Below are 18,846 nucleotides of genomic sequence, written 5' to 3' on the forward strand. Positions count from 1 at the left end.
TTCCAAGTCAATAATATTCTTCTGTAACTACTTTGTGAATGTGTAAAATTGTCCGACGTTTCGTCCGTTGCAAATGACCTTCCTCAGGATATTTTTGCTAATACTTGGCAAGGTCACTTGCATCAGTGACCGAACCGTAGGAGAATTTTACTCGCTGACAAATACCCAGAGGAATTTTGTCGACAGTGGCCGCGGAGGCCTTCACTAACATGATTAATTTCCGTTTCACGTTTGTGCTTATTAATTACTTCTCTCTTAGGAGTACTGACTGATTAGAAGGAATTTTTTTATACATATTCATTTGATTTATCTGTCATCTGCTGCTTCTAAGGACTTCGTCTTTGGCGGGATTTTAAACACTAACCTTCCTTCGTTTATTCACCATATTGATGTTTGCTATCATATGCGTTGCCAGTATATGACAACCTTTATTTTAGTGATAGTTTCTTTATGCTTAGCGCATGGTGAAGAAAGCACCAGTTGGAAATGTTAGCCAATAACTGACTTCAGTTTGGTAGACTGCAACAGTTGCAATACCATGTACCAATTTACGCCCGTGCGGTCTAACGCACTGCTTTCCGGGCGACAAGGCTTGCCGGTCAGCTGATTAGTGTCGAGGTCCGGTGTTCCGGCAATTAGTCTACCACGCAAACATTGTGGCTTTGTGGTTACACTCGCCTGGTGTGAGACGGTTCCTTGGGGATCCACTGCGGGCTGAAACGCACAATAACCCTTGGTTCGGTGTGGGGCGGCGATGGGGTGAGTGGACTGCTGTAGCTTGGGTTGTGGGACTGTGAACCACTGAGGGCTGCGGCGGGGACGAAGCTTCTCCTTCTTTTCTACGTCCCCAGTTCCATACAATAAAATACAATATACCAGTTTAATGCAGCGAGTAGAGACATTATTAATGGGAGCCTAGTTTTTTTCTTATTATCATTGTACTTGATGCCATTAGCATACGATGGGTGCGCAGAATACTAATGCCTCCGAATTTTTTATGTGAAAACTCTCAAAGCTTTTTAAATAAAACAAACGCTGTTGACATTCTGCCGCCCGAGGTCACCGTATTGTAGTGTGTAATCTGGTGGTGAATAACGTAACTATGTAGGTGCCTGAGAAACAGCTTGCTGTAATCGAGCCCCGAATTTCCACACAAGGAACACCCTGCCTCCAGCATGACAATGCCAGAACACACACGAGCACTGCGACATCAGCAGCCCGATGCTTGGGGTTCTGTGTTATTGATCGTCCTCCATACAGCCCCAACTTGGGCCTATTCGATTTTCATCAGTTCCTAAAACTTAAAGAACACCTGGGAGGACTTCGCTTGGGTAGTGATGAAGCATTTCAACAGTACTTGGAACCGTCAACAAATTTAGACATTTACTGACGGAATGAAAAACTGGTCTCCCGTCGGGAGTCATATATCCGTTGCCACGCTAACTGCGTTGAAAAACTAATATGTTGCATGAAGTTATAAAATGATAATAAAAATAATATATCTTTTATTTAAAAAGAAAAGAAAACGGAGGTATTCCTTTTCAGCACGCCATCGTAAAATGAAGGTTTGGTTTGGTTTGGGGAGGGTGGGGGGCGGGGGGGGGGGGGGGGAAGGAGCGGCGGGGGTAAGAGACCTAACAGGGAGGACATGCGTATAATAAAGGATATCGATTTATGTGCGAATTTGAACAGTCTGAAATATGTCCAGATGAAATATTTGTTGCATAATGTAATTATTAAGTGGCGCTGCAGTTTATCGTTGGAGATAAAAGTAGCAGGTGTATGTACTAAATGTAACTGTTGAATTTGCTGACAAAGCTCATTTCTACAGTCGTTGTCTAGTGCTCGTGTGATACTGAGAAGGAATGTGCGGCGTATCTACAAAATTTAATTTCATGCTGCATACATTTGTTTTGGTTTCGCTATGTATTTCTGGTGTGGTTCACCTCTGTACTATTATTTCCAAGAGTTGTCTTTAGTTACCCCACCTCGCAAAGGCGATTCGGCGTAGATCCCTCAGAGTGCTTGATGGTTCACGTCGTCCACAAACAGCCTTCTTCAATCTATCCCAGGCATGTGCAATAGTATTCATGTCTGGAGAACACGCTGGCCACTGTACTGGAGTGACGTCATTATCAACCCGCCGCTGTGGCTGAGTGGTTCTAGGCGCTGCAGTCCGGAACCGCGCTTTTGCTACACTCGCAGGTTCGTATCTTCCCTCGGCCATGGATGTGTGTGATGTCCTTAGGTTAGTTAGGTTTAAGTAGTTCTAAGTTCTAGGGGACTGATGACCATAGATGTTAAGTCCAATAGTGCTCAGAGCCATTTGAACCATTTGAACCATCTGACGCTGTTATCCTGAAGGAAGTCATTGACAAGATGGGCACGATGGGGGTAAGAATTTTCGTCCACGAAGACGAATATGCTGCCGATATGGTTACACTATCGTTCGGAGGATAGCATTCACGTATCGTGCAGCCGTTATGGAGCCTTCCATGACCACCAGAGGCGTACGTCGGCCCCACATAATGCCACCCCATACAGCAGAGAACCTCCACCATGTTGCACTCGTTGGACAGTGTATAAGGCGCTCAGCCTGACCGGGTTGCCTCAAAACACGTCTCCGAGGACTGTTTGGTTGAAAGCATATACGACACTCATCGGTGAAGAAATGGCTCAAATGGCTCTGAGCACTATGGGACCTAACTTCTGAGGTCATCAGTCCCCTAGAAATTAGAACTACTTAAACCTAAGTAACCTAAGGACATCACACACACCCATTCTCGAGGCAGGATTCGAACCTGCGACAATAGCGGTCGCGCGGTTCCAGACTGTAACGCCTAGAACCGCTCGGCCATTCCGGCCGGCATCGTTGAAGAGGACGTGATGCCAATCCTGGTGGGCCCATCTGTACCGCGCTGCAAGGCGTCGTGGTTGCAAAAATTGGACCTCGCCATGGACGTCGGGAGTGAAGACGCGCATCATGCAAGCTCTTGCGCAGAGCTTGACTTATAACACGACGTCCTGTGGCTGCACGAAAAGCATTATTCAACATGGTGGGTTCGCTGTCAGGGTTTCTCCGAGCCATAATCCGTAGGTAGCGGTCACCCATTGCAGTAGTAGCCCTTGGGCCGCCTGAGCGAAACATGTCATCGACAGTTCCTGTCTCTGTGTATCTCCTCCATGTCCGAAGAACATCGCTTTGGTTCACACAGAGACGCCTGGAGTCTTCCCTTGTTGAAAGCGCTACCTCGCACAAAGTAACATTGGGGACGCGATTGAACCGCGGCATTGATCGTCTAGGCGTGGTTGAACCACAGACAACACGAACCGTGTACCTCTTTCCTGGTGTAATGACTGGAATTGATCGGCGGTCGGACCCCCTCCGTCTAATAGGCGCTGCTCATGATTGGTTGTTTACATCTGTGGGCTTGTTTAGTGACATCACTGAACAGTCAAAGGTGCTGTGTCTTGATACAATACCCACAGTCAACGCCTATCTTCAGGTGTTCTGGGAACTGAGGTAATGCAAAACTTTTTTTGGTGTGTCCATTTTGCCAGTAACTTTATTTAAATGGTGATTGTAAGCGCTGTTAAGAAACTGTTTAGATTTAAATGTGGTCAGTCGTTTCGCTTGTGTTAGTGAACACCATATTTGTAATAGAATTCCAAAAGACATTTCTGACGAACAGATCTCAATAATTGTTTAAGCTGTATTTAAAGACGATTCGTTGTCATTTAACGTGAGCGCACTTGCGCAAGAATACTGGCTTACATACTTATGGTTCTGTTATTACTTATGTTTATTGTAATGGTCTGAAGGTAATCAAACGTTTACAACATTTCTTTTATCTAAATATTGTTTTAATATATTAGTTTAGTGTGGAAAAGAGGTAAGGTGAGTCAGATCAAGTGCGTAGAACCTGAGAACAATGTATTTTTGCCAACGGGAGTCGGACAGTGGCAAGTCACTGCTGGAGTCAAGTTGGCACTCGGACTTCTCGTGTGAAGCGATTCTGCGGGCGCTTTGTGTTGAGTGCTGGAAGAAGGCAGTCTGTGGTCTGTGCTAACCTGCGTGATTCAGTCGTAAAGGCTCTGAGCACTATGGGACTTAACATTCAGTCGTAAAGGCGATTGATTCTCGGCTGAGAACGTCCGCTACAATACTTATGAAGGGGATTTACATTTCGAGAGGTCTGAATGTGTTCCAGAGTAAAATGGCTCTGAGCACTATGGGACTCAACATCTGAGGTCATCAGTCCCCTAGAACTAAGAACTGCTTAAACGTAACTAACCTAAGGACATCACACACATCCATGCCCGAGGCAGGATGCGAACCTGCGACCGTACCGATCACGTGGTTCCAGACTGAAGCACCTAGACCCGGCTCCAGAGCAGGACCTAATTTTCTCCGCTTCTACGATGGAACTGTATACAGACAGAGTATGAGTTATTACTCTTCGTATCGCTTGTGTTAATTTGTGACTGACTTTGTTGATCTCTCGACTATTTTGAGGTGGTGTATCTTTCGTGTATTGTGATCTCGAAAATGACTTAGTTTTTGCGAGTCTTCGATGATTAGTTATTTTATTAATTTTGCTACTATTCACATATGCTATCAACGTAACAGGACTCAATTTCATAAGGGTATTTTTTGTCTGTACTTTGATTTACTATCATAGGACCACATCCCGTTTATTTGAGATGTCCTTACTTGAATAAACCTTATTCAACATAATTCTCTGTAGTCTGCATCAGCTACAGGCGTTAGATTATAGCGCTCGTTATTCAATTATTCATTTAACTTTTATTTTTTATCTCAGTGTATTTCATTAGCTTGCAATTCTAGCCAATGCAAGACAATGAGGTTCTTAACAGCAGCGAATTAGCTGTGGGGCATGAAAACAGGCGTGCGCGGCTGAACCGTATGACTACATCGAGCTATTCTTTTTAAACAGAGCCGTACATATCCGTTGTACCTGAAGCATTAGTAACAGCAGGCAAAGATGCCACTGGTTTGCTCGTACGAGATGGTTTAGAAGAGCAGCTCCACAGCAGTAACCGTTTGTTAAAGTTGCAAATTTCCCTGAAAGAAAATTGAAATAGTTCTCTCATTCAGAATTAAATTTTCACTACGCAGAGGAGTGTTCGCTGATATGATACTTCCTGGTAGATTAAACCCGTGTGCCGGACCGAGACTCCAACCCCGGACCTTTGCCTTTCGCGGGCAAGTTCTCTACCGACTGAGCTACCCAACCACGACTTACGCCCGCCCTCACAGCTTCAATTCCGACAGTACGTCGTCTCCTACCGTGAATTCAGAGAAGGTCTTCTGTGAAACCTGCAGATCTAGCACTCCTGGAAGAAAAGATACTGCCGAGACATGGCTTAGCCTTGGCAGGAGACGAGATACTGGCAAAATTGAAGCTGTGAATTCGGGTCGTGTATCGTCCTTGGGCAGATCAGTTAATAGAGCACTTGACCGCGGAAGGCAAAGGTCCCAAGTTCGAGTGTCGGTCGGGCACACTGTCTTAAAAATGGTTCAAATGGCTCTGAGCACTATGGTCATTAGTCCCCTAGAACTTAGAACTACTTAAACCTAACTAACCTAAGGACATCACACACATCCATGCCCGAGGCAGGATTCGAACCTGCGACCGTAGCAGTCGCACGGTTCCGGACTGCGCGCCTAGAACCGCGAGACCACCGCGGCCGGCACTGTGTTAATCTGCCAGGATGTTTCAATATTCTCATTCATTTTTTTTTTTTTTAATTCATTCACCAGCCATACAAACAGTAGCCGGATAAGGAGAGCGTTATGTCATTAAACACTGGAAAACATTTGTGTACTTAAGTGGTTAGATAAAAGAAAAGCAACAATAAAAATAATAATCGGGTTTCGAATACGGGGCGCGGGAGTGTGAAGCCACGACGCAGCCTACTGTGCCACCCCTTCGGTCGATCTGTCTACTGGCTGAAATGAATAATAGAAGGTACCACGATAACTTTGTCCGTCTTGTTCTCAGAAACCCGTGTGTGTGTGTGTGTGTGTGTGTGTGTGTGTGTGTGTGTGTGTGTGTGTGTCCGCGCGCGCGCGCTTGGAGCTTACTGGCGCTCAACGTTGAGATTAGCTGCTTCCTTCTCTGAGAAATAGTCGAGTAACTACGGATAAGCTGAGACATACGTTGGCGTATTTTAACCTTCATGAGCTGGCGCTAGAAATAGTCACGCGAGCGCTCGCGCGGGCGGACGGCCGGCAGACCGCCCGACAGTTTTCATCAATCTCTTGACGTTTTCCATTTTTAAAGGTCATATTTCCTTTAAATATCGACATATGATATCTCACACAATATTTCAAACATATTTGTAATCAAAATTATTTATTTAACAATAAAATATGCAATGGAATACAAAAAGGAAGCCAAATACTCAAATGAAATATAAGAACATTTTTTTAATTGCAATATTTTGGGACTATATAATGTAACACTTAAGACTAGAATTATTCACTGTCTTAACTCGGCACAAGAAAAGTTAATTTTGCTTTGACAAAAAAATTTTTGTTTGAAAACGTCAGAAACATTTCTGTCAGATGAAAAATGCTGATCAGTCTGTATGCATTTCATTTTCGTTTTGAGGTTGACAGCAATTATCGCACGTAACTGTCGTGGTTGAATGTCGTAGAGGGATGTTTCTTCCACATTCACCGCATTCTCGCTTTGTTTTTACATTCTTATTTGAGCCACACAAGTAACATATTCATCTCCTTGTAGGAGTTGATACAGCTCGATAAACTACGTCACTCTCTCCGTAATTTTCCAAAAATACTAACAAATCTTTTGGTAAATGCTTAAATTTAGCTCTTTCTTTCAGGTTCTTGCTCATCAGTTCCAAAGATAACGCATGTAAGAATTGTCTTCTCGTTTTTTTTTTCATATTACCTGTGTTTAATTGAAAATGCGTAACGAATTTATTCCTGCCAAGTCAAAACTATACATGCAGGCCACCTTTGCGTTCTTCTTGACGTTGAAATTCTGGAGCACATGCACATTCACTAGAGAATTGGAAGAGTCTACAAAATTGATTAATTATAGGGGAATTATATGTACCCGTGGTCTACATTGAAAGCCTCTATGAGGGTGAAGATTTGTCTGATGTGATAGAAGAAGAAACAGGAGTCGATTTAGAAGAGATAGGGGATCCAGTATTAGAATCGGAATTTAAAAGAGCTTTGGAGGACTTACGGTCAAATAAGGCAGAAGGGATAGATAACATTCCATCAGAATTTCTAAAATCATTAGGGGAAGTGGCAACAAAACGACTATTCACGTTGGTGTGTAGAATATATAAGTCTGGCGACATACCATCTGATTTTCGGAAAAGCATCATCCACACAATTCCGAAGACGGCAAGAGCTGACAAGTGCGAGAATTATCGCACAATCAGTTTAACAGCTCATGCATCGAAGGTGCTTACAAGAATAATACACAGAAGAATGGAAAAGAAAATTGATAATGCGCTAGGTGACGATCAGTTTGGCTTTAGGGAAAGTAAAGGCACGAGAGAGGCAATTCTGTCGTTACGGCTAATAATGGAAGCAAGGCTAAAGAAAAATCAAGACACATTCATAGGATTTGTCGACCTGGAAAAAGCGTTCGACAATATAAAATGGTGCAAGCTGTTCGAGATTCTGAGAAAAGTAGGGGTAAGCTATAGGGAGAGACGGGTCATATACAATATGTACAACAACCAAGAGGGAATAATAAGAGTGGACGATCAAGAACGAAGTGATCGTGTTAAGAAGGGAGTAAGACAACGCTGTAGCCTTTCGCCCCTACTCTTCAATCTGTACATCGAGGAAGCAATGTTGGAAATAAAAGAAAGGTTCAGGAGTGGAATTAAAATACAAGGTGAAGAGATATCAATGATACGATTCAATGATGACATTGCTATCCTGAGTGAAAGTGAAGAAGAATTAAATGATCTACTGAACGGAATGAACAGTGTAATGGGTACACAGTATGGTTTGAGAATAAATCGGAGAAAGATGAAGGTAATGAGAAGTAGTAGAAATGAGAACAGCGAGAAACTTAACATCAGGATTGATGGTCACGAAGTCAATGAAGTTAAGGAATTCTGCTACCTAGGCAGTAAAATAACCAATGACGGACGGAGCAAGGAGGACATCTAAAGCAGACTCGCTATGGAAAAATAGGCATTTCTGGCAAAGAAAAGTCTACTAATATCAAATACCGGCCTCAATTTGAGGGAGAAATTTCTGAGGATGTACGTCTGGAGTACAGCATTGTATGTTAGTGAAACATGGACTGTGGGAAAATCGAAACAGAAGAGAATTGAAGCATTTGAGATGTGGTGCTATAGACGGATGTTGAAAATTAGGTGGACTGATAAGGTAAGGGATGAGGATTTTCTACGCAGAATCGGAGAGGAAAGGAATATGTGGAAAACACTGATAAGGAGAAGGGACAGGATGATAAGTTATCTGCTAATACGTGAGGCAATGACTTCCATGGTACAAGAGGGAGCTGTAGAGGGCAAAAACTGTAGAGGAAGACAGAGATTGGAATACGTCTAGCAAATAATTGAGGACATAGGTTGCAAGTGCTACTCTGAGATGAAGAGGTTAGCACAGGGGTGGAATTCTTGGCGGGCCGCATCAAACCAGTCAGTAGACTGATGACCTAAAAAAAAAGGGGAATTATAGAAATAAATTCTTATATTCCGAAGTAGACATGTAGAACAAAGTCTCGTAAGCGCTCGCAAGGCGGTAACTGACCGTTTTTGTAAGTGCCATAAGCGCTTTATAGGCGGTAAACTGACCGCCGAACGTGTTCGGACCTATTTGAACTTGTCCTGAGAGGCAGAGAAGTGCGACTTGGACGAACTTTGAGCAGCATCTCTCGGAAAAAGGTGCAACTAGAGAATACATGTCCCTCCCGCCACCTCGTTACCTTTGTGAAGAAAGTATGACGCGAAATTGCAAAAAGGCGGTCACTTCACCGTCCGCGCGAGCGCGTGAAGTTTAACTCTTCTTCAACTGAGCGAAGTCTCTCAGAAATCTGATTATGGCACGTGCCGTGTTCTCCTTGTAAGCCAAAGTCTTGCATTGTTTAGTTGAAAGAACGTTCACATTAGAACGCGAAAAAAAAGAGACCTACACAGAAAACAAAGCAAATAAAACAGTTACACATAACTGATTAAAGTAGACACCTTTCAAGATGTTTTCGCTTTGTGAGGGGATTCAGGAAGTGGCCTTAGCACGCTACCTTGGAGAACATCAGACTCTAGAAGTGCTCGACCCTTGCCAAATGCCCTTCCTCTCAGCGGCATTATTAAACAACTGACTCGAGTAGGGACGCCAACTTCACGCGGACTTTAGTCCCACCTGCTTAATAACTAGCGCTCCTGCAGGGTGCTAAACAGTAAATCTAGCGCCGCTATAATGGGAATGGCGGAATGTAACGCAAGAGCCCACTGCAGTACTGCACACGCAGGGGATCCGGCATGCGCGCCCACATCCCGGACGTACGGCGGAATTGGTAGTAAAATATTCAGAAGCGCCATCGCTGGGATCTACGGCGCGGACGGCCACGGCTCGTTGTTTTGAAGACGGCCGGACCGGCGGCCGCAGCAGAGTGCAGCGGCGACCGGCAACCGGCAGCCGGCTGACCGCTTGCCGCACACGCTTCAATTACTCGGCGTCAGCTGATTGCGCGGCCAGGGGCCCGCATTATCACTGTGATTAGTTTCCCTTGTGCCGCCAGCGGCCGTGTATTCGCAATCGCGCTTTAACGAAGAGCAATTGCGCTCGGCGTGTATTCGCTCCGCCCGCCGTTTGCGACTTGCGCCCCGGAAATTGTAATCAGTGACGTACTAGTTTGCAAACATAGCGAAATTCCACTCTGTGTATTCAGGGCAGTACGATCACGTGTCGTTATCGGAAATAACGAGTGTTTTGAAAATAATACATGCTGCTTGTTCAACAGTGAATAGAGTGATACTTGTTTCGTGCCGGCCGCGGTGGCCGAGAGCTTCTAGGCGCTTCAGTCCGGAACCGCGCCAGCGCTACGGTCGCAGCTTCGAATCCTGCCTGTGGCATGGATGTGAGTCATGTCCTTAGGTTAGCTAGGTTTAAGTAGATCTAACTGTAAGGGACTGATGACCTCAGATGTTAAGTCCCGTAGTGTTCAGAGCCATTTGAACCATTTTGAACATGTTTCGTACACAAGGTGCTACTGCGGTTCACCGATGAATTTTGTGATTCTATGCCCGTCATAGAAGGTATAATTCTTTTGGTAAGGATTATATACTTTTTAACTCATCGTTTATAAGATTTTTCTTAAAACCAAAAAAATAGTGCACAAGCAACTTTTCATTAAATAGTTGAAAGAAGTTCGGCACTCATAGGAATGCCTGAGACAAAACATAATATTTTGATTAGGTTGAGACGTACTAAAGATGTAAAGACGTCATGAACCCAAAATTTTCTAGGAACGGTTCTGCAGGAAGTAATATGCCCTTAACTTACCTAGTCTGATATACCGGGACTTAAAGTCAACTACAATCCACCGTGTAACTGCTTTTTTTCTTCTGCATTAATTACCTCCGTGACTGAATGTGTACTGAGAGCAACGTGATCGACCTGATTTCCATCAAAAATCAGACACCTCATCATGTGCAGTGCAATGTTTTCGCTTACACCTGAGGACCCCCAACCACAAATTCAAAATCAAGGTAGGTAGAATCAGGCGCCCCCAGCTTTTATTATTAAGTACTATACACTCTTTTTATTGCATGTTACAAATATCTCACCAGTTTTGTCATGCTGAAAATACCATATTTACATTAATAGCCTCCAGTTTCATGTAACTACTAAAACGATACACCTGAAGACAGCTATCGACGATCTCAGTAGCGATTTTTTTGCATTATCAAAATGGGCCCAGGGTGTAGGGTTTAAGCTCAACCTATCCAAAATCCAAGCGCTACTAACTGGTCATTTTAGACTCATGTCCCAGAAATACCAGGAATTCCTACAATCTTTAACCCTAAATGGAACAAATATCAACTTCCCTCTTTCAGCGTCGAGCGGTGTGGCCGTGCGGTTCTAGGCGCTACCGCCTGGATTCGAGCGACCGCTACGGTCGCAGGTTAGAACCTTGACTCGGGCATGGATGTGTGTGATGTCCTTAGGTTAGTAGGTTAGTTACGTTTGGGTAGTTCTAAGGTCTAGGGGACTGATGACCTCAGATGTTAAGTCCCGTAATGCTCAGAGCCATTTGAGCCAACACTCTTTCAGCAGAGACTGTGGGAAAAATGACACATGAAAATTTAAATTGCACTGAGCACGTAAACGAAGTGTGCGAAAAGGCATTAGCATGTCTCAATGCACTTCAAAAATATAAAGAATTTTCCATCTTGATCTTAAAAAGAAATGGTAAAGCATTTACACAACTTTTTTTTATTGATTATAGCGATGTTTTCCTGCAAGTCCTTTCTCAGGACTGATTACGAATGTCTGCGTTCGTTAACTCTGTGATGTTCGACTCTTTGATCATATTTCACCACTATATGGACAGCTATCCTGGCTGCGTGCGGGTAGGCTCACACATTTCCATACCCTATGCCGTCTTTATCGTCTTGTCAACGCTCACAGTCCCTCATACCTCCTCTCCTGGAGGTGAAGGCTTTTGTCTGAACAGCATGGCACAAACACTTATTCCCACCATAGCAAAATCCTTTCTGTCCCAACACAGCAAAATCCTTTTCATTCAACCACTTTCAAGACGTCCTTCGCAGTAGCTGGAACGTGACTCTGGAATAACCTTCCGCACTGCACTAGAGAACTGTATAACATCTCAAGTTTCAGAACGTAGTTAATGAAATATCTACCAAAGCAACCGTAACGACTACCGTTGTCCTTATAGGCACTCGTTACCCTTGTAAAATCCCTCTTTCCCGCCAGATCTTCCTCTTTTTCCCAGTTTTATTAGCTAATGCAATCCCCTTAAATTTACTTTGCGCAGAACTCGTTATATAAGAAAATATCCATTATGTATACCTACAAATTTTTTATATCTTCCAGTGTCAACACTTTTATTACTGTCATCAGCAATAAGTACTATTATCTCTATTAGGGCAGCTGCCACAAGTGGCCCATTGGGACCATCCGACCGCCGTATCATCCTCAGATAAGGATGTGGATACGAGGGGCGTGTGGTCAGCAAACCGGGCTCAGTACAAATATTAAATTGATTAATTTACTGTCAGTATCATTTACGCTCGTTATCATATAGGCACTCAGATCATTTGAATACCATTTGTCATACTGAATTTGTTTTCTTAGGTTAAGTGTGATGTAGGAAAAGGTGCTGTAATTTTGAATTCGTGGTCCGATGTCAGAGAGGGCCAGATGGCTGTAAACAGATCAGGTTAAGTAAACAAATAAATGAATACATTGTCATGCTGGTACCGACATAGGGCGATGGGACATCCGATATCAGCGCACAGTATGAACAACAGCCTTTGTAGCTGCCGAAGCTACCGAGTCTGCGCTCGACAGCTGATTGAGCTATTTTCCCCACTGTGGATAAAGAAGTCGCGGTATTTCTCACACAATTCGCCACATTCGCGCCTGTTCTATTCCTTCATAGATTTGAATCAATAGGAAGCTTGAGTCACACCTCAGCAACGTGTTAATCGCATCTAAAGATGACGGTCAGTTGCGTCGATTAATTATTGTCGGAATTTAGCGACTACGTCCGATGTCTCTCCGGAGAACCATTCGTACAATTAGTCCGTCTGAAACGGCTCAGGCTACACAATGACAGTTCTGTTTGCGTTTCGTGCAGCCTATTGCTACTTAATCTGTAAGATGTACTCTACGAGGAAAGTTGAAGACATCTAATTAAAGACCTGTAAGAGGATTAGAGAGAACACAAAACTGGAATAGTTGGGGTAATTTCTCATTGCAGCAGCTAGGGATTGTGGTCCTAGTTTCGTCTAGTCTACACACCAAGGATTGCAGATTCTAGTAGTGTTTCCACTTCTATGCGGTCCTGCAGGTGTGGTTCAGGTTCTGAGTAACGGCCGTGGCATGAAGTCTCGAAGAAGTATGCGAAAAAGTTGAACAACCTCTGTACTCTACAAAATTCAGAGTAGGTCACTAAGGGAAAAGTCATTGACTGAATGTAAAATTTTTACACAATAGGAAGCGTTTCGGCGTTTGCCATCTTCACATATCCTGGTAGTTAAGTAAACAGTTAACATTCAGCAGGCTCGTGTTTGTCACCAGTACACAATGTAACTTGCTTGTCTACTGGTTACTTGATTTTCCAGGGTAAAAAAAAACGGCGAGCCGCATACTATTAGATTAATAAAGCCTTTTGCATTCAGTCAATGATTTTTCCCCTCAGCGATCCTTCAGCGACCTACTCAACGTTTTGCAGACTAGAGTAGGCCTTCCTCTCCTCAGAGGGTGGTTATTAGTAGACAGTTGAATTCTGCACAGAAAATATAGCTACTGAATCATAACACAAATATAATGTCGTCTAAATGAAGTTTTGGACCTACTTCAGATGTTGTAACAGGTTGTTTTGTCGTTTAAGTCGATGCTTAGATGGAAGTATAGTCGACGATATGGACGTCGTACCATAAAAGTACGATGTACACACGCATAATATATTCACTGAACACTTTACTACTTTACTCCCATACTTCGTTTGCATTCGTTGTGGGGTCCTTTTCCTTCGTTTATACGAGCAGCACCCTAGGAAATGCTTAGTGACCCCTTTCCTTATACTCTGACAGACTGAGACTAAAAAAAATGTGTAGGTTTCATTTCTCCTCCCTTGGAAAACCAACTATGATGTGCTGGGTTCAAGTTTTCGTTTCGTGTGAAGCCATGTCTAACGTGACATTACTGTATTACACTCTTTATGAAGTTTAATTTTTAAACTTTTATTTGCGTAACAGACTTTCGAACTTTTTGTTGGTTTGATGTCCTCTGAGAGTTATGCAATGTTATTGAAAGAGTCAGCTCCTGAAAACTTTTAATTGTGATTACTGAAAGTCCCGAGTCTTTATTTTGGAAGAATTACTCTGATAAAAATGCTTATAATTTGCCTTTTATTAATTTGAAGATGATGCTGACGAGGGAAACTCACGATCGCACCCGAGTCAGATTTAGTGGTAAGACGGCCCAGTGGACAGCGGGTCAAAAATTGAACTCAGTTGTATTTAACTGGGAAATACAGAGTTCCCAGAAACAGCAACACCGTCGCGGTTAAGTGGTCACAGTGTTGAACTGCCAAGCGAGCGAGACGTGTTCAACCCTCCCTGCTCCCTAATTACATATTCTCGTTGTTGGCTGTGTTCAGATTTCAAATTTGTGTCTGTGTCGTGGTGTAACGTCCGTTTGCAACAGCGAGGTGTAAGGTAGGGTCTTATAATGACGGCTGGTTCCGCACAACTGCTCTATAAGAAGGCGAAAGGAAGTGGCTTTCGAATGGGAACCGCAAACATTCGATGTCGAGGCGACGTGTCAACCGAATCCTCCAATGTGGAATACGTGTGGTGTGTCATACGTGGCATTAGGGACAGTACGTGGGTCATGTGATGGGACCCTCTTAGCAACGCACCTAATTTGTGCACCTGCTAAGTGAGTGAGATATGCCTCCTTACCCAATTTAGGTGTTCGTATGAATGTGAATGTGATCACGCCCAATGATATGATGAAAACATAATAGTTCTTCACATAAGCTGCACACTTGCTTCATACAGTTTCCGTGTGGTCTGTCAAAACATTTGTTTGTAACGTTTTGGAAGTCGTGTTCCGCTTCGGAAATTTTGACTTTGAATTCCTTCGATTAAATACAGATCACACCCGTTTATTTGTTGGTTTTTATTTCTGTGAGATGTCTATCTGGTATCTCGCCTACCCTCTCTATTCATCACATTTACTTGCGACGGCAACGTATTCTTACCACGTGACTCATATTCTATAACCAATGCATGTCAAGACTACAGAAAGAGAACAGATACTTCAATGGCCCCACGAGAAGTTCATAATGTTGTGAAAAAAGCATAAAGATAAATTGCGCGAGTGAGTTCTGAGAACGGCTCGTCCGGTTTACAGTCTAATACCGTCATCACTCAATCACGACTCCAGGATTGTTCATTTGTTCGGGACATTGCACTTGTTAAACTTGGACCGTTTATTGCTTCTATTTTGCTCTTTTTTCCACAGTTCGGCGCACCTCCTTCCTGTTTTCACCCTTGATGTGTGTTCAGTTTTTTACGGGCTATGCACTGAGCCATCTTACCACTAAGTCTGAGGGGGGTGCGATCGGAGTTTCCCTTATGAGGTCAACTTGAGTGTATTATTTTCTTGAAGTTATTTCATTTGTAATAGAGAAAGGAAGTAACAGACATTCAATAATTTCACTTATAATTTCCAGTTTGTTGTTTCTGTCATAAACTTCTATAATACACCCTTACCACTGATTGTCTAACAACTTACTGCTGTGTTCACCACTTGTTCGATAATTTCATTATTTAATAGTCACTCCTGTCTTCCGCCTTCCGTGTTCTGTCTAAAACTTTTTCTACAGCACTCTCGTTTCATTCACCATCTTCACTTTCATGTCCAGCTTTTAGGAAATTCCTTTCGAGTGTGACACTATCGACGTTCCTAAGGCATCTCTGACTTCCTCACGTCACATGTGCTGCCTTCCGCCGATCGCATCTCATGGGTCACATGATGTAGCGATAAGCACAGCACTCATCTAAACAGGTTCCGTTTTTGGTTATGTGCCTCTTTCTACCAAACTTCTACACAGATGCTGGGTTGAATTCAGGATGGGTTTACTTATGTGTTCTATACTGCAAAACTGACTAACTTTTATGACTGAGGCATTGCTTTCGGACAACAGCGCACTCTAGTTGCTTGTTCTTAAATACTGTATTTTTGTATTGTTGCACTACTTCATTGGTGATAGAAGATGCAAAGACATATCTGTAGAAACAAGTGCAAGAACTGAAATTGTAGAAAATAAGACTTAATGAAATTAGGGGCATTGTTGAGCGATTTATTTAAACAGACAAAATTTTAGTTCGCATGGTATCATTGTTTCTAGTTGTACATAATAATGTATTAAATGTGTCTTACTTCGTTTTTTCACATACCACTGAACTAGTGAGTAAGTGTCTCATAGTTTGAACTAATTACTTTGCCTAGATCATAATGTGTTAAATTTAAATGCTGTGATCTGTTTCTTCACATATAGTTCCAGTGAACATGTTCACTAGTGTGTGTGTGTAAAGGTTTTGTTTAACTTGCTTAATGTGTGTTTTTTTTTTATTCTCATTTCAATTCAATGAGTATCCAGGTTTTAAGAACATTACAAAATTAAGTTTCACTGTATTTGCAAATATTTCTCTGTTTGTGGACACAACGAAACTCATACATACTGGGCAAAAGTTTAACAAAACTATGACTAGGCTGGCTAATCTTTGAGGCACATCACTTTTACCCAACTTTTTCTGTACTAGACTTCATGTCATAATGTTAATGTGAGCTAGGGAAGGGTTACGTTTGTGGCTAATTATATTCCATATTTCGAATACCTCATTACACCTAAAAACTTTATTTCTATGAAAATTAAAGATAAGGGTTATAAAATTCCATGTACATGGAAATTAAATGTTACAGTACATATTTGCACGACATTTTGTTGCAGTAGTTTTAAAAGTGTCATAATGTTGCCCAGTGACACGGTAGTTTTAATTATTGTGTAATTAATAAAGATGTGAGCTGACATTGAGGTTTCCAAAGATATGGCAATTTTACAGCCATGTAAGGAGATGACATCAACAGAGTATTCTGTCTACATATGATAAAAGATAAGCAGTGAAACAGAACGTGTTCTGAAGTCTCCACACTCGCATACCCCTCTGTCTGTCCTTATGTCGTTCAAGATGAGTGGGGTAGCAGCAGTCTCCAGCTCCACGGTTCGGTCGTTTCAGCACCGACCATATGTGTGCTGGGAAGTCACTACCCCGACAGCAGCCGGGCTGCGTCTGTCGCACTACCGCGTGGCACTGTATCTGTCCCTCTGTACGGCGAAGTCTGATATCCCTGTCACGTTTCGGTGCGACAAAATTCCTTGCATTCCATCCACCAGCTCTGAAGGAGGCTGCTTTAGGTTCGAGTCAAAAGGAGATTGCAGTGGCACTTCTCTTTTCTTCAGTATGTACACAATACATAGTATTAATTCACGATGAGGGTCAGCAGTACATGCCAGTGATCTGTGTCAATTTTTCCTGCACTTGTCGACATGACCGTCTAGCAAGTGGCGTTCTCTGCCAAAACGTTTAAATTAATAATAAACAACTACTTTACTTACACACTTGCTTGAAATACACAGAGCTAAAGAACGAATTACTGAGACACATTCGTAAAAAGTCTTAAATATAATCACACACACATATATTCCGAAAACAGGGGTTTTGTGTAGAGGAGTTTCCAGTATAGGGTAATGATCGGGAGTTCTTTCTCTCAGAGGCGCTGCTGTCACGTGGGAATATCATGCGCTATTCAAAAACCGATGTTTTATACAGCCTTATTCGTTTCAGTGAAGTGGAAGGAAGACAAGGATTTCTGGTCAGATGAGTATCGGGTAACATCAAGAGCAACAGAAAATGGTATAACAGATGTAGGATTCGTTATGAATAGGAAGGTAGGGTAGAGGGTGTGTTACCGTGAACAGTTCAGTGACCGGGTTGTTCTAATCAGAATCGACAGCAGACCAACACCGACAAGGATAGTTCAGCGATACGTGCCGACGTCGCAAGCCGAAGATGAAGAGATAGAGAAAGTGTATGAGGATATTGAAAGGGTAATACAGTATGTAAAGGGGGACGAAAATCTAATAGTCATGGGCGACTGGAATGCAGCTGTAGGGGAAGGAGTAGAAGAAACTGTTACAGGGGAATATAGGCTTGGGACGAGGAATGAAAGAGGAGAAAGAGTAATTGAGTTCTGTAACAAGTTTCAGCTAGTAATAGCGAATACCCTGTTCAAGAATCACAAGAGGAGGAGGTATACTTGGAAAACGCCGGGAGATACGGGAAGATTTCAATTAGATTACATCATGGTCAGACAGAGATTCCGAAATCAGATACTGGATTGTAAGGCGTACCCAGGAGCAGATATAGGCTCAGATCACAATATGGTAGTGATGAAGAGTCGGCTGAAGTTCAAGACATTAGTCAGGAAGAATCAAAACGCAAAGAACTGTTATACGGAAGTTCTAAGGAATGACGAGATAAGTTTGAAGTTCTCTAACGCTATAGATACAGCAATAAGGAATAGCGCAGCAGGCAGCACAGTTGAAGAGGAATGGACATCTCTAAAAAGGGCCATCACAGAAGTTGGGAAGGAAAACATAGGCACAAAGAAGGTAGCTGCGAAGAAACCATGGGTAACAGAAGAAATACTTCAGTTGATTGATGAAAGGAGGAAGTACAAACATGTTCCGTGAAGATCAGGAGTACAAAAATACAAGTCGCTGAGGAATAAAATAAATAGGAAGTGCAGGGAAGCTAAGATGAAATGGCTGCAGGAAAAATGTGAAGACATCGAAAAAGATATGATTGTGGGAAGGACAGACTCAGCATACAGGAAAGTCAAAACAACCTTTGGTGAGATTAAAAAAAAAAGCAACGGTGGTAACATTAAGAATGCAACGGGAATTCCACTGTTAAATGCAGAGGAGAGAGCAGATAGGTGGAAAGAATACATTGATAGCCTCTATGAGGGTGAAG

The sequence above is a fragment of the Schistocerca gregaria genome, chromosome 2, assembly GCF_023897955.1.
Source record: "Schistocerca gregaria isolate iqSchGreg1 chromosome 2, iqSchGreg1.2, whole genome shotgun sequence".
Taxonomy (NCBI): Eukaryota; Metazoa; Arthropoda; class Insecta; order Orthoptera; family Acrididae; genus Schistocerca; species Schistocerca gregaria.